This window comes from Rutidosis leptorrhynchoides, chromosome 9 (assembly GCF_046630445.1).
Source record: "Rutidosis leptorrhynchoides isolate AG116_Rl617_1_P2 chromosome 9, CSIRO_AGI_Rlap_v1, whole genome shotgun sequence".
NCBI classification, from domain to species: domain Eukaryota; kingdom Viridiplantae; phylum Streptophyta; class Magnoliopsida; order Asterales; family Asteraceae; genus Rutidosis; species Rutidosis leptorrhynchoides.
Genome location: NC_092341.1, coordinates 306130788 through 306148084, shown reverse-complemented (window position 1 = coordinate 306148084; position 17297 = coordinate 306130788).

Below are 17297 nucleotides of genomic sequence, written 5' to 3'. Positions count from 1 at the left end.
GAAGTAGAACGTAGCATAACTGAATTTTCTCAAAATGATGTAATCTGTTTTAACTATTTCATCGAATCAATGGCATTGCATGAAGTTCCTCTCGGGGGTTTACAATTTACTTGGAGGAATAAACGGGTAACAAATTCGGTAAACTTGATCGGTTTTTTATTTCTAACAATGTGTTTTTGGTGTAGATGATCTCAAAGGTGTGGCCTCGTAGGTACTCGAATGATTCACATATTTTTCTTTTTCAAGAAAATATCAACTTTGGTCCTACATATTTAAAAGTATTCGAATCATGGTTCAAAAGAGTTAGTTTGGATGATTGTGATCGGAATGATTGGAACGAGGTGAACAAGGAGCCTAACCGTAATAGTGTAGCTAAAATGAGGTTACTTAAAGGTAAGATTAAAAACTGGACTCAAAGATCTTGCTCTAGTGAAACTTTACGGTTAAAGGAGGTGACGGCTAAGATTGATGATCTCAATTGTACCATCGTTTCCAGCGTAACAATTTATTTATAGAAAAAGTTGACATTTCAAAGTTGAATGCATTAGATATGATTCAAAATTCGAGAGTTAAATGGGACATGGAGGGTGATGAAAACTCGAAATTTTTTCATTGCTCTCTTTAACACAAACGTGGCCAACAACAAATACATGGATTAATGGTAGACGGGATTGGGTAATCGAGCTAGAAGTAATACAGAGTAAATATTTTGAGTTTTACAAACTCAAGCTTTATGAGCATAACATGGGTGCCGAGTTTGGTCAGATTCATCCCCATTTACGTGTTATCTTCGGCGAAGCTCATTTTTTTGGAAAGGGAGTTTGATGATGAGGAAATTAAACGAGTGGTTTGGGATTGTGGGAGTTCTAAGGCGCCAGGTCCCGATGGTTTTTGTTTCGTTTCATTAAACACTTTTAGGAAATGCTACAACATGATATTGGTAGAGATATTCGAGCATTTTGTGTGACTTCTAGTATGCCTAATGGTGCGAATTCGGCATTTTTTTCTCTCATGCCAAAGGTAAAAAATCCTGTTATTATCGCAAATTTCAACCGAATTCGGTGCTTGTTAATGGTTCTCCGACACATGAATTTCCTATCAAAAGAGGTTTGCGTCAAGGCGACCCACTTAGTCCATTCCTCTTTATCATTTTCATGGAAGGGCTTCATTTAGCTTTTCATCGGGCCACGGAAATCAATTTGATTCGTGGTGTTTATGTCGGGGCGGATAGAATTCATTATTCGCATTTGTTATACGCGAATGACGTTATTATTTTTTATCATTGAAGTAGACAAGAGTTGAACTGCATTCTTAATATTCTTGAAAAATTCTATTTGGTTTCGGGTTTGCGAATCAACGTGTCTACGTCTCAAGTCTTCGGTGTTGGCGTTGAGGAGTCAGAACTTAATTCGTTCGCGGTCAACACGGGATGTCAGGAAGGATCTTTTCCTACTAAGTACTTAGGTATTCCCATTGGTTTTAACACGAATTTAGTGTCGAATTGGGGTTCTTTAGTGGAAAAATATCAGGCAAAGCTTTCTTGTTAGAAGGTGCGTTTAATTTCTTCGGGTAGTAGATTGAATTTACTTAAATCCGTTATGGGTAGCCTTAGGATTCATTTTATGTCGTCTTTTAAATATTCGGAAACCATCTTGAAGCAACTTAAGTCGATTCAGGCACGATTTTTTTTGGGAGGTGGCAGTTCTGTCAAGAAGATGGCATGGGTAAAATGGGATACCATTTTGGCATCGTTTGATCGAGGTGGACTCAATGTTGAGAGGGTAACTTTAGCACTCAATGTAAAAAGGGTCACCTTTCCGGAGATACGGATGTAAAAGGTTTGTTGGAACTGCAATAAAAGAGTTACTTTAGCACTCAATGTAAAAATCCGAAGGCGGATAATGCTAGGGTGAACTTCATCTTTTCGGAGATACGGATGAACCTTTGGTGTGTTGTGTTGAAAATTTGGTTGAAGCATGGATCATGGATTCAGGTGCATCATTCCACACTAATCCTAGCAAGGAGATGATGAAGAATTTCAAGGCATATCGGGGGAGGGTGAGATTGACGGATGACAAGCACTTAGACATAAAAGGCATTGGAGACATGATATTGAAGACATCCCATGGATCTAATTGGACATTGAAGGATGTGAGGTATATTCCAGATTTAAAATGGAAGGTTATCTCAATTGGTCAATTGGATGAAAAAGATAATCACACTACCTTTGGTGATCGCAAGTGGCGAGTTCATAAGGATGGTTGTGTTGTGGCTTCATGACATAAGGAGAACTTTATACATGGACGAGGTATTCGATGATGATGAGGTTAATGTGACGAGTAATGTAGGGGTCGATTCTACTTTATGGCACCGACAATTAGGGCATATGAGTGAGAAGCGGATGAAGTTGCTAGTTTCTGAAGGAAAGATTCTGGATTTGAAGAAGGTGGATATCGGGTTTTGCGAACCATGTACTTTGAGGAAGTAAAAGAAGGTGACATTCGGGAAATCGAGAATTTCACTAAAGAAGGAGAAGCTTGAACTTGTTCATTCCGATGTCTATGGACCTAAAATGGTTGAGTCACATGGAGGTTCCTACTGCTATCTCACCTTAATTGATGACTATGTAAGTAACTAGAGGGGGTGAATAGCTACTTAATACGATTTTTAAAACTTTTTCGATGATCGATAAGATTTGAACAATACTTGATCACCTTAATCAACGCAACCCAATGTGTGGTGTGTTTATATTTGTAATAGTGCGGAATGTAAAGTAAAGAGCATAAACACAAGGATTTATAGTGGTTTAGGTAGATGTTAACTAATCCACCTTAATCCACTCCTCGATTCACTAATCAGGATTTCTTGCTTCACTAAGCACCTATCTCCAAATCCGGTGGAGATTCAATTTACAAGCTTTGTACTTCTCCTTAGACAACAAACCTAATCCTTCTATCCATTTGAAAGATTACCTCCAATTTAGATCAACTTGTCTTCAACTTGGACAAGTATTAATCTCAAATGAGATTAATCAACTCCCTAGTTCCCTTTAAGGAAGATGATAGCTAAGCTAGCATATGCTTCTACTTACAAAGTACAAAGACTCACCCTTTTCTATTGATGATAATCCTAAGACAATTATAAGGATTATTACAACACTATGCAAACTTACAAAGATTAGAATTTGAGAGTAAGTTTACAAACACCCTTTTTATAATCTATGAGATTATAAAACTTCTCTTGCTAATGACAAACATATGTATGAATGTTATGTTATGTTCTTGTGATTCTCTGATGATTTTGAGTTGTAGCATGCAAGAGGTCCAAGTCTTCAAAGTTCTCCAAGTCTTGCTATTTATATGGAGAGATAAAAAGTCAGCCCTGTCTGCGGCTTGACCTACGATCGATCGCGGGTCGATCGCACGCGGTTCAGTCCAAAATATATATCTGTTGTATAGCCATTTGAATCAGTTTTGGACATCACTCCTTGGACACTTTACTTCATTTAATACCTACAAAAAGATATCCAACATCATATACAACTTATACAAGTACTATATGCATTAAATGTTCATTTACCTTGGATGTATTGCCTTGATAGTGACTTATCATGCTCAAAGTGGAAAGTCTAACATTCTTGGATACAAGCCATGATAATCATTTGAGGCAATCTCAGTTTTTTCATAATCCTTTATTTGTAATTAACACATTTGCTAAATCTCTATTAGTTGGTCAACATATCATTGATGACACAACCCCACTTTAATCACAAAGCATGCTAGAATTCAAATTTGAACTTGTTTGTAATTATTAAGTGTGGTAATGATGTCTTGACAAATTAAGCAAGTAATAACAATTAAGCATATTGCAAGACATCAAGTTAATCAAGTTTAAACTTATTCATAAAGTTAATTTTCGACTTAAGCAAACCTATGTGTGTTAATATTTTTTTGTCTTTCAAGTTTACTAGATTATGACATTCCAAATATTATCCAAGTAACACTAGCATATAGTGAAGTAGTCCAAATACTAGTTGGTGGAACCCAGCAAGACATGGTTCATACATACATATATTAAATAACTACATATCATTTAGCACTTAACACATAGTCAAATAATACACATGTACTAATAGCAAGTAGTCAAGTAATATACATGTAATGACTAGCAAGAGATCATTAAGTAATCTTACAATTAAGCACATAATGATAACATAGCCTTAAACTAAGACTATGTAAGTTTTACTTGCAAAGTGGCATTTGCAAGATTAATGTATAAGCATACATTAATGTCCAACACATGTACAAGGAAAGAGCAACTCTTGGTTGGGACTTTGTGACTATCCTAAGTATGTCTAGATACATTTTAGATGTACATGTTTTCTTATAACACTTATGTGTTATCCTTAATCAAGGCTTAATCGTCATTAATGTGTCATTCGACATGATTAACCAAGATTAGTGTTCTAGTGACTAAAATTCCTTTGGGAATGAAGGAGGCAACTATCCTAAGCATGTTTGAACAGGTTTCATGAATTATAGATGCTTGGAAGTGGTCAAACATTTTTCGATCAAAATCCGGACAGTAGGTTTCTGTGGTCGATCCATGGTTAGCCGTGGAGTCAACCGTGCAACACAGATTTCATAAATCTGGGTGCAAGTCTCCACGGTCTGACCTGCGGTCGACCGTGGTTTAGCCACGTACTTCATTTTCCATTTTAAGCTTTCTTTGGTTTTGGTCTTTTGCTAGAGCAAGTGTGAATTAGTGAACTTGTTTATTATGTCAAGATGTCTACCATCACCTTTAGCTATGTGCATATGTCATCATCAAAATACTTATTGTTATGGGTCAAGATTAGTATAGTCATTAAGCATAATCTCAATGTTAAGCCACATTCTCCCCCAACAGACTCCACAAGAAAGGTATGAGTTTACTTTCTTAAAGTTAAATCTGACGTATTTGCTACTTTTGAAATGTGGAGGGCTACTATAAAAAACGAGACTAACTTGAAAGTTAAGTGCTTGAAATCTAACAATGGAGGAGAATACAGCAACAACGAGTTTAAAGACTATTATACGGAACATGGTATTCGTATGTTGAAAACAGTTCCGGAAACACCCCAACACAATGGGGTTGCTGAGTGCATGAACCGGATGCTCAATTAGGTAGCTAGGAGTATGCAGTTACATGCGAGTCTACCTAAGATATTTTAGGTGGATGCCGTGAATACGGAAACTTATTTAATTAATAGAGGACCCTCAATACTGTTAGACATTTAAATTCCAGAGGAAGAATGGACCGGTAAAAAGGTGAGTTTGGCTCACTTAAAGGTTTTCGGTTATAATGTGCACGTCAAAACCAGGGACATCGACAAAGACAAGCTTGAATCTAAATCAAGAAAATGCACATTTATCGGGTATGGTCTTGATGTGTGGAAAGTGTGTGCAGTAGTGCTTAACTTACCTTTCAACTTTTAAATTTATAGAACCTTTATTTAATACACTTTAACTCCCTAACGAGCAACAAAATCCAATCAGATGTAGTATTTTAGGTTATCGTCTCAAGAGAGCGTAGATGCGAATAAGAGTTGTTTTACTAAATAGTTTAATTCTTATTAAAGAATTAAAGATAGATTTTTTTGCCTTTTATGGGATAGATTCTTATCTCTTAGGAAAGAGATAATTTTAAAGATAAACAAAATAATAAAACAAAACAAGGAATTGAAGATTCAAAATAAATAGATATAAATAAAAGCAGTTACATGAATGAATAACTCATACGAGAATTATATTAGGCAAGTTTCATGACTTATATTAACACTAATCAAGATAATAATCATAGACCAACTATTATCCCTAAATAGGTTAAGACAAGTGTTGCATATCATTCAATAGGTAGGACTTAAAGCATATGCTAGACACGTGATGTGCATGACTAACATCTCAATTCTTCATATTTAATTCAATTACATTATACATATTAATCTTGTGATGAGGATCAACATGCAAATAGACTGACAAGTTATATAAGCTATTAAGCATCAAGTAGATCAACTCAAGTTACTAGCTGAAAGTCAATTATTATTAAGTTCTCATGCAATCATTAATTAAACAAATCCAAACAAAGGTTCTTCGATTAAGCCTAACAATATCAAACTCTATTATATAAGTGTAATTCCAATTAAATAAGCTTATCACTATTATGCTGTTTAACCTAGTTGCATGCAATTCAATTTAACAAGTTTGATGGACTAGATCTAAACAAGTAGCATGAATCGAATAATAGATCATTGGATTAATTATTAATCAACCATAAAATCATGTTATTTAATCATTAAGCATGACAAACAAGTATATTAAAGCATAATAGATTCAAAACAATTCAAATATCATTACAGAAACTCGACCATACAGATCTGGAAAAGAACCAGAAACTGTACGGATAAAGCACGAAGCTGGCGGCTTTGTTCCATCCAAGCCGGTGGCTTGGATTGGTGAAGCCGGCGGCTTCATCTGATTCCCAGATGAAGTTTAGTTTTCATCTACGTAACCACTGTGAACGTTTAGTTCATAGCAGAAGACGAACAGAAACGATTAAAATAAATAAAACAAATTAAACAATAAGATAAAGATAAAATCATACCTCAAAAGGTAGATGAAAAGAACTTGAATAGATAACTTGAATAATTCTTGATTACAATGGAAAATAAACCTAATCTAAGGGTTTTAGAGAAAACCCTAAGAGAAAAACGGAACTAAAAAGTGTTGAATTAAGTTGTACATTGAAAACTGTAACAGGAGCCCTCTATTTATACTATTTAGAATCGGTGGCCAAGCCGGCGGCTTCAGGGTGAAGCCGGTGGCTTCCTTGGTTCGGTGACTCCTTTTACAAGTTAACCTTGATCCGGAAGCACAAATCGTGTAACAGTCATATTTAATTAGGCGGCTTTGATAGCAGGCCTGCGTCTTCAGTGATCCGGCAATCTTTTTGATTTTGTTTTCATTTTTATATGAACTTGGTCAACAAGTCTAGAAACCGTGTGACTTAGGCCGGCGGCTTCAGTGTGAAGCCGGCGGCTTTAACACCAAAGCCGGCGGCTTCCTTGAACCCTGGTCGGCGGCTTCATAGGCTTTTATGCAATTTTCCTTATTTTTGATCGTGTTTGATACATAACTTTGATAAAATCATTAAAATTACCTTTTTTCCCATTTTACCCATTTTAGTGTGTTTTAGGATTAAAATGTTCTCAAAATACTAAGATAACTCCTTAAAATGTTATCAAAAAACTGTATAATTTAGGAGTTATCAAATTCTCCACACTTAAACCTTTACTTGTCCTCAAGTAAACCTTATAAATCATATAACTTCAAATTGGGTATAAAGTTAAAGTAAAATGCAAAGTCAAAAATATGTCTTAATAAGAAGTTAGATTTTATTATTCGTAAGAACTAGTCCGAACCAGCCAAGGATTACAAGTAGTCCTAATGTTTATTAAGTCAAATTTATACAAGTTGATCATCATTGGACTCTTTTATTTTCTAACTAGAGCTTTTATAAATGTATGGTTCACATTGGAACTCTTTTCTTTTGTTGGCCTTCATTGGGCTCTTTTACCTTTTTATTTCTTTTGCTTCTATGTTTAGCATTCAGCTTTACATTTGGCAATTTTTCTAAATTGGCCCTTATTTGGGACTCTTTTGCTGCCTCAGTGGTCCATGCTTATTATGTCATATGATAGTAGCTATAAGTTTGCAATCGTTTCACAATATTTGGCCATTAAATTCTTATCTTAAACAAGTAATCTGATCTCGAAATTGAGAGTAGTTCTATTATTATTTTTAAGATTAAGTTAGTAAAAAGACATAAATTTAACTAAGAATTTTTACTTCTTAAAAAAAAAATTTGTACCCATTTTTCAACTTTTTTCGGGAAAATTATAGTATCTTTTAATCTTTTTAAGTGAGTAATCACTTCCCTCCCCACACTTAAATTATGCAATGTCCTCATTGCATTTAAAATAAAATTTAGTAATAAATAAAAGACATAATTTTAGAAATAAGGGAAAGAGTGATGTTACTTGATTGTAGGATCATAGAATGACTGCGGAGCACTTTGCGGACTTCTTTTGAATATAAATATCTTGACAAGATTTTATTAAACAATGCATAATATAACACAAACATAATAACTTTCATCACTTAAACACTTTAACACTTAGGAGCTATACTGCTCTTACATTCACAATTAAATAAGTAATCAAATAGTAAAACACTTAGAAAACATAATCCTAATAAATATATATATATATATATATATATATATATATATATATATATATATATATATATATATATATATATATATATATATATATATATATATATATATATATATAGGGATAGGTAGTTTTGATTATAGAGTTGGTTGCGCGACTCATTCTTCCGACGGGATCACTCCTTAGGCTTATTTTCCCCACACTTATTCTTCTCATACTCATTTAACATCTTAATTTGTTGCAAGAAATTCAATGTGGTGTCAAGACCCCTACGAAACGACATTTCAAATTTAACATTTAACTCATGGATTTGCTTTCTCACTTCAGAACCAAGCTTATATTGCTCTTTTATGAATTTGGTCACTATTTTATCAACGGTAAGCTCATCATCATCTTCTTTATCAATTTTAACCATTTTCACATTTGAGCGAGGAACTTTAGATCTCGGGACTAACGGAATGGATTCAAATATGGCACCATAACGAATGATTAAATTATTATTGGCATAGTTAATGGTGGCATGAGCAGTAGCTAGAAATGGAGATCGTAGGATTAAAGGAGTTATCGGATCTTCTTTCATGTCCATAACCGCAAAATCAATTCAATAGAAAGCATAACCGACGATAACTTCAACTTCTTTAACAACCCCCAATGGTTCATGTAAACGACTATTAGCAAAGCACACATTCCCTATGATAGGTTCTAACGATGGCAATCCTAAGCGATTGTTGACGAAGAATTGCATAACATTAATGCTAGAACCAGTATCGGCTAATCCAATAATAGGAATGGGACCACGAATTAAGCAAGGGACTTGGAATTCCCCTGGATCAGTACGCATAACAGGAATTTCAGGTGATGCATATGGGTCTACGGGATCAATTTGTGAATGAATAAAGAGGGCGAAAACCTTCTTTTCTTCTTTCTTCCAACTATTTCATAGTATCAGCTAACCAATCATCTTTATTTTCACACTCCAATTTTTCAGATTTTTCACTAGTAACTTCATCACTTTCATCAGCCTTTTTATCAACTTCTTCTTCCTTCTCATCAAATAACTCATGCATAAAGATTACCTCTTCACGATCAAGACCTCGAACTTTAGCATCTTTTGACTTATCTTCTTCATTAGCAGTCAACTTTTTAATTTCTTGATCATATTCTTCCTCTACCATTTTAAACTCCCATAAGTACCTTAAATCAGGTTCATAAATATCAACCTTATTCACTTCTCTAATCACATTCACCTTTTAAAAACGAACTTCCTTGGAGACTTCAGATTCAGCAGGAACTTTTCCCTCGACAAGTTTGAACAACTTAGCACATTGCGTTCTAAGCTTTGAATGTATGCTTGATGATTATTTTACACTTGGGAAAGTTGAGCCTTTATGTTATCATTAGCTTCATTTTGATTCTTGATGAAAGTTAGGATGCTTTCTTCAAGATTAGACTTCTTTTCGGTTTGAGCATTAGAAGATGAATTTGGAATGAAGGGTGCTCTAACAGGAAAGAAACCAGGTGAATTTTTATTATTAGTAGGATAAGGTGTATTATAATTAATACGGTAGTTCGGGTTTCCTTGATATTGATTCACATAAGAAACGTTCTCAACTTGCTCCATAGTAAGACTAGCAACACAATCTTTTGTAGCATGAGGACCTTGGCATTTTTCACAACCTACCTTAATCATACGCATTTCTTTGGTAAGCTTTTCAATTTTCCTTCCCAAATTACCCTATTGCACATTCATAGCCTTAACCATATCTTCAGAATCATAACTAATAAATTTTACCAAACGAGAAATGTAAGTCTTGATGCCATTCGTAGGAATGAATAGCTAACTTATTGATTAACGTTTCAGCTTCTTCGGCAATTTTACTCATGATATTTCCTCCAGCAGATGTATCAATCTCTCTTCTTGTAGCTATATCACAACCTTTATAGAAAGTAGTTACCTTTTTAAACTTATTCAAACCATGTTGTGGACAACCTCTAAGCATTTGACCAAATCGAACCCAAGCAGAATAAAGAGACTCGTTAGTTTTCTGATGAAAATTAGCAATTTTAGTTTGAAGGGTGACAGTTTTGGATGCAGGAAAGAAACGAGTTAGAAATTTTTCAACCATAGTATCCCAACTAGTGATATCTCCTTCGGGAAACAAATTTAACCACTCTTTAGCTTCATCTTTTAACGACCGCAGAAACAAACGAAGATAGATGACATTACTTTCCACATTATTAATATTAAATAGATTGCAAATATCCTTAAAATTCCGAATATGAGCATTAACATCTTCTTTTTCAGTACCCCTAAATTGGTTATCCTTAATCAAGTGAAAGATAGGACCTTTAATATCAACGTTATCTTTTATAACTGGCTGAGTAATAGCGTGGCCTAATCCTTCCCGACCTGCTTTCATTAACGCTTCCATTGAATCTTCAGTAGTCATTTCAATTTCTGAACCAAAAAGATATCCCAAATTAGAATCAGAACTCGACGGTGGACTAGATAATGAGTTATCATTAGAAGTAGTTCCTTCATCAAAATTTAATTTCTTAACAATATTCGGATCTTTAGAAGGTTTAAATAATATATCGAGATTTGTTAACATGTCTTGTAAGACGGGTTTCTTGGATCGGGTATTCATGTGATCTAAAGTCATAAAAAGAAATATTTTAGGAGAAAATGTTTTAGACCAAAAAGGACATATATAATTTAATTTTAAATTTATTCTAATTCCTTTTCTTATATTTAGGAAATAGTTAGTATATTAATAAATTTTAAATTGATAAATATAATAATAAATATTAATGAATAATAAATAATATAAATATTAAATAACAACTTTTATCGCATAACAACGAATAATCAAACATACAAGGCCTATTGAATCTTTCAATACTTAAGTGACCCGTCAGCGTCTAGGTTCGAGCAGGAGCCTTTAAATCGGAACCCCATCAACCCTCCCCTAAAGGAAGACAGTCATCACCCGTTTTCAAGAAATATCAATAACCAAAGTATATTCAATTTCCGTATTTACCGCGCTCCCCGGCAGCGGCGCCAAAAAGTTGATGTGTGAAAAGTGTGTGCAGTAGTGCTTAACTTATCTTTTAACTTTTAAATTTATAGAACCTTTATTTAATACACTTTAACACCCTAACGAGCAACAAAACCAAGTCGGATGTAGTATTTTAGGTTATCGTCCCAAGAGAGCGTAGATGCGGATAAGAGTTGTTTTATTAAATAGTTTAATTCTTATTAAAGATTTAAAGATAGATTTTTATTCCTTTTTTGGGATAGATTCTTATCTCTTATTAAAGAGATGATTTTAAAGATAAACAAAATAATAAAACAAAACAAGGAATTGAAGATTCAAAATAAACAGATATAAATAAAAGCAGTTACATGAACGAATAACTCATACGGGAATCATATTAGGTAAGTTTCATGACTTATATTAACACTAATCAAGATAATAATCATAGACCAACTATTATCCCTAAACAGGTTAAGACAAGTGTTGCATATCATTCAATAGGTAGGACTTAAAGCATATGATAGACACGTGATGTGCATGACTAACATCTCAATTCTTCATATTTAATTCAATTACATGATACATATTAATCTTGTGATGAGGATCAACATGCAAATAGACTGAAAAGTTATATAAGGTATTAAACACCAAGTAGATCAACTCAAGTTACTAGCTGAAAGTCAATTACTACTAAGTTCTCATGCAATCATTAATTAAACAAATCCAAACAAAGGTTCTTCGATTAAGCCTAACAATATCAAACTCTATTATATAACGCTGATGGTAATATGGTGGAATATAAAAGGTTCCCTGGTAACAATAAAAGAGCACACAGATATATCAAGATTATAATAAGGTTGTTTCGAACGAAAAGTCAAAGTTGACTTGCTGGAGCTGTGACAAAACTGGCTATCTCGAACAGGAATTGCAAAGTTATTTTCGATAATAATAACGCTAAAGGAATTAGCACAGCTACGTGTTAAACGTTTACTCAGTTTCCGAGAGTTTTTCAGGTGCATAACTATATGCATAAATCTTTTCCTTTCGTATATGAGATGCGGTTGGTTCATCCTCTCGATTGAGATGTTTTTAAGAATTATGAAAGGTTTAAATGCAGATTGTAATCGTCAAGATACAAATGAGGTTTAAGATGAATCAAGTGGCAACTTGAGGAAATGTTTAGTTTCATATGTTATCATCAATATTTTAATTCATTTTAATTGTCTAATGTTATTAGTCTACAGTTAACAGTCCACAATTAGTAGTTCAACAATTCATATATAGTTTAATATATAATATTCGAATTAATTAATACCTGTCGTGACCCATTGTATACATGTCTCAGACTCGATCACAACTCAAAGTATATATATTATTTAAGAATTAACCTCAACCCTGTATAGAGAACTCGAGCATTACAGCATATAGAGTGTCTATGGTTATTCCAAATAATATATATAGATGACGTCAATATGATATGTCAAAACATTGTATATGTGTCCCGATTTATACGACGATATTTAAAGTGCGTAAAATAAATAACAGAAATTAAATGACGATAAATAAAATTGCGAGAATTAAAATTGCAATAAATAAATTGCGATAAATAAAATGTAATACGGAATTAACAGTTAGCTAGGAACAGTTAGCTAGGATTTTGTTAGCGTGGATTCTTAACAGAATTTCTCATAGTTATTTTGTTTGTTTCTAACAAATTTTATTTTGTCCAATGTTTTCTTCATTATGCCACTTGTTGGATTCTGATATGTCAAAATCCAAATACGAAATTGAAAGAAAATGGTTATTCTGCGGTGAACTGATACGTATATTTGTGGATGTAAGTAGGATAATAAATGGCTGTTGAATCAGCTTCAAAGAATGTACGGTGTAACTTATTAATGTGAAATTTAAATATTCCTCGGGTATTACCTACCCGTTAAAATATTTTCACCATTAACAGTTTGTACAAAAGAATTTTTAATTACAATATTTATGAAAACATATATACATATATATTTTCTTCAGATGTAATATAGATTTAATGAGTTAATATGATATTAATCTCATTTGATTTTTCGGTTGGAACTAGAATAAATAATCTGTAAAACATTAGAAATTATTTAATCATCATATAGAACGAAGATAAATGATGTAGAACGATTCGTAGAACGATGATTATGCTCGAGGTACATAATGAGATGTTAAGGCGTGTGATGTTGAAACTTGGGTTATTGGTGGTACTGGTATTGATGTTGGTGGTACTGTTGGTGCCATTGATGTTGTTGAAGCTGGTACGTTTTGCACCATATTTTCCAAGGCTACAACTCGGACGCGAAGCTCGTTGACTTCTGTTATTACTCCGGGATGATTGTCGGTAAGAACGAGCGAATGAATAGGGTTTAGAATCTGAGTTATGATATAGTCGTGGCAAGATACTCTGGAAATAAGGGAGAAAATGGTGTTTCGAACAGGTTCACCGGTAAGTGCTTCAGGTTCTTCGCCAAGAGGGAAAGTCGGTGGATGGAAAGGATCGTTTTCTTCTTGTCTCCATTGGTTTAGTCGACTACGAATCTATCCCCATTTCATCCAAAATAGGTGATGTCTAATTGGTTGATCCATTCCGGTTACACTGCTTTCGGAGCTTAGGTGAATATCCATATCGGAATAGCGGTCGGAATATCTATCGGAATAGCTTACTCAAACTAGTTGAGGGATCCATCTTGTACGATCAGGGAATTGATTTTCGATATGAAATAGATTATAGGACTTAGATTGATATTCCAAAATCTCATAAGTTACGGAGGATTCTTCAGAACTGTCAGGCAAAGTTTACAGTAATAGATACGCTATGATATGAATTTGTCTATACACTATCAATGCACTAACTGCAGTAAGACGTGTCTAGACTAAGAATGATAAGTAGGTAATTTTCGACATGAAATGATAAGCAAAACTTTTGACATGCAGACACGGTCGAAGTCCAGACTCACTAATGCATCTAAACAACTATCAGTTAGACACACTAATGCAAGATCTGGTTCGCTAAGACCACCACTCTGATACCACATGTAAAGACCCGTCCTAATTCATAAGAACGAATACAATAACATATGATTACATTGCGAGGTATTTGACCTCTATATGATACATTTTACAAACATTGCATTCGTTTTAAAAGACAAACTTTCATTACATCGAAAGTTGACAGGCATGCATACTATTTCATAATATCCAACTATAAATGATCTAATCTGTCATTTACTTAATCATAATCTTTACTGAACTCAACGACTTGAATGCAACGTCTTTTGAAATATGCCATGAATGACTCCAAGTAATATCTTTAAATTGAGCAAATGCACAGCAGAAGATTTCTTTCAATCCTGAGAATAAACATGCTTTAAAGTGTCAATCAAAAGGTTGGTGAGTTCATTAGTTTATCATAATCGATCATTTCCATAATTTTAATAGACCACAAGATTTTCATATTTATAAGCAGAACCTCTCGTCTGCATAAAGATAAAATCATTCATATGAATTGAACACCTGGTAACCGACATTAACAAAATGCATCTAGAATATCCCCAAACATACAGAACCTCTCGTCTGTATATACAGAACCTCTCGTCTGTATAAAAATCGAAGTACTAAAGCATCCATAACCTGGATGGGACTTGTCGAGGTCCATAGATTTATCTTTAGGATTCACGTCAATTAGGAATAGAACCTCTCGCCTGCCTAATTCTTAGGTTACCAAGCTAAAAGGGGTGATATTCGGTTTAATAATCCAACCATAGAATGTAGTTTTGAGTACTTGTGTCTATTTCGTCAAACATTTAAAAAATAGTGTATGTATTCTCAGTCCCAAAAATATATATAAAAAGGGAGTAATGAAACTCACAATATTGTATTTCGTAATAATTATACATATGATGGCATTGAACAAGTGCAAGGTTGGCATCGGATTCACGAACCTATATTAAGTATATATATTTATATGTTGGTCAATATTTGTTTAACAATTTAGGTTAAACCGTAGTGTATCACAATCCTAATGCTCGAGACTGATATGTAAAAGTCAACAAAAGTCAATTTGACTCAAAATGATTTACAAAAATCTATACATGATTATTATATAACTTAAATATAGTCGTTTTATATAAATATTTTTAACAGATTTTATTAGAGCAAATAATATAATTCATAACATTTTATATTAAAATTTATATAAGAAAAATATACTTTTATATATCTTAAGTAATAAAATTTATAAAGTTCATTTAATTTCATAAAAATATAATGATAGGTATTATTAATGTAATTATATTACATGTATTAAAATATCTTTGTATCACATATTTATTTAATAAAATAATATCGATAATAACAATAATAACTAAAAATTGTATTATTTTGTAATAATAATAATTATTATTCTAATAAAAAACAATATTTATATTTACTAAAATGATATTATGATAAAATGATAATTTTTTTATTAGTAATAATACTAAAGTGATAATAATAATGATATTTTATAATAACAATGATATTTCTATTAAAAATAATAATTTTTGTAAAAATGATAGTTTTAATGTTAATAATACTTTTAATAATAATAATAGTGATAAAAATAATGAAAATGATATTTTTATCTAAATCAATAACTTACAATATTTTTATTTCATCATGATACTTATACTCATTATTTCCTAATCGATTCGTTTAATAGCTTTTAGTATTCTTTTATATCGCGTTCATAATAATGATAATAATAGCAATCATAATAATTAGATGATACTAATATTAGTTTTAATGATAATGATAATAATAAGAATTATAATAATATTAATCATAATACTAATAATTATAATAATAATGATAATATTAATAATAATAATAATTTTTAATGATAATAACAATAATAATAGTAATGACAATAACAATTTTTACTAATAATACTTATATTAATAATGATAATGTTAATGATGATGATGATAATAATAATAATAATAATAATAATAATAATAATAATAATAATAATAATAATAATAATAATAATAATAATAATAATAATAATAATAATAATAATAATAATAATAATAATAATAATTACTAGATAATAATAATAATAATGACGATCATAACGACGATAGATATAATAATCATTTTAACAATAATACAAAAATTCAGTTGACTATAACTTCTAACCCGTTCATCGAAACCATTCGATATCTAAATGAAAAGTTATTGATTTTTCGCTAGCTTTTCAACGACATGCATATCATATACCTTATTCTAGTAGCATATGTATTAAATTCAGGATTCATTATAAACTATCTAACGACAATATTAAACATACAAGCATGTATAATCATTTATACTCAAGCACTAGTCAGGGATACACTATTAATATATAAAAGTTAAGTTATGAGTGATCACGTATCAATATTGAGATTCAATATTGCAGGAAAGTACTCAAACGCAACGGAGATGATAAACACTAGATTAACCTCACGAGCATACCCCCGAACCATGCCCATAACCTCCATAGCTATAACCCATAATTTCCTTAGCCATATCCTACTCGAAAACCAGTTTTGAAAACCCGTTTTAGATCACTCGAGCAGCACTCCGTCGTAGTATTTTATGTGTAATACTAATAATATTAATACTCCTAACCATAAAATTAATAATAATATTAATCTTTAATAATAATAATAATAATAATAATAATAATAATAATAATAATAATAATAATAATAATATAAATAACAATAATTAATATATAAGTATGTGAGTTATACGAGTGGAATATGAAATGAATCACACAACACTGAATTCGTTCGATTTAAAGGATTTCACCCCACCTACCCCCTCATGCGATCGCATGAGATTGTGAGGATGGGCTCATGCGATCGCATGAAGCCTTCATCCAGCTCATAAACACAATTTCATGTTGTCGACAATTTGTTTATATAATA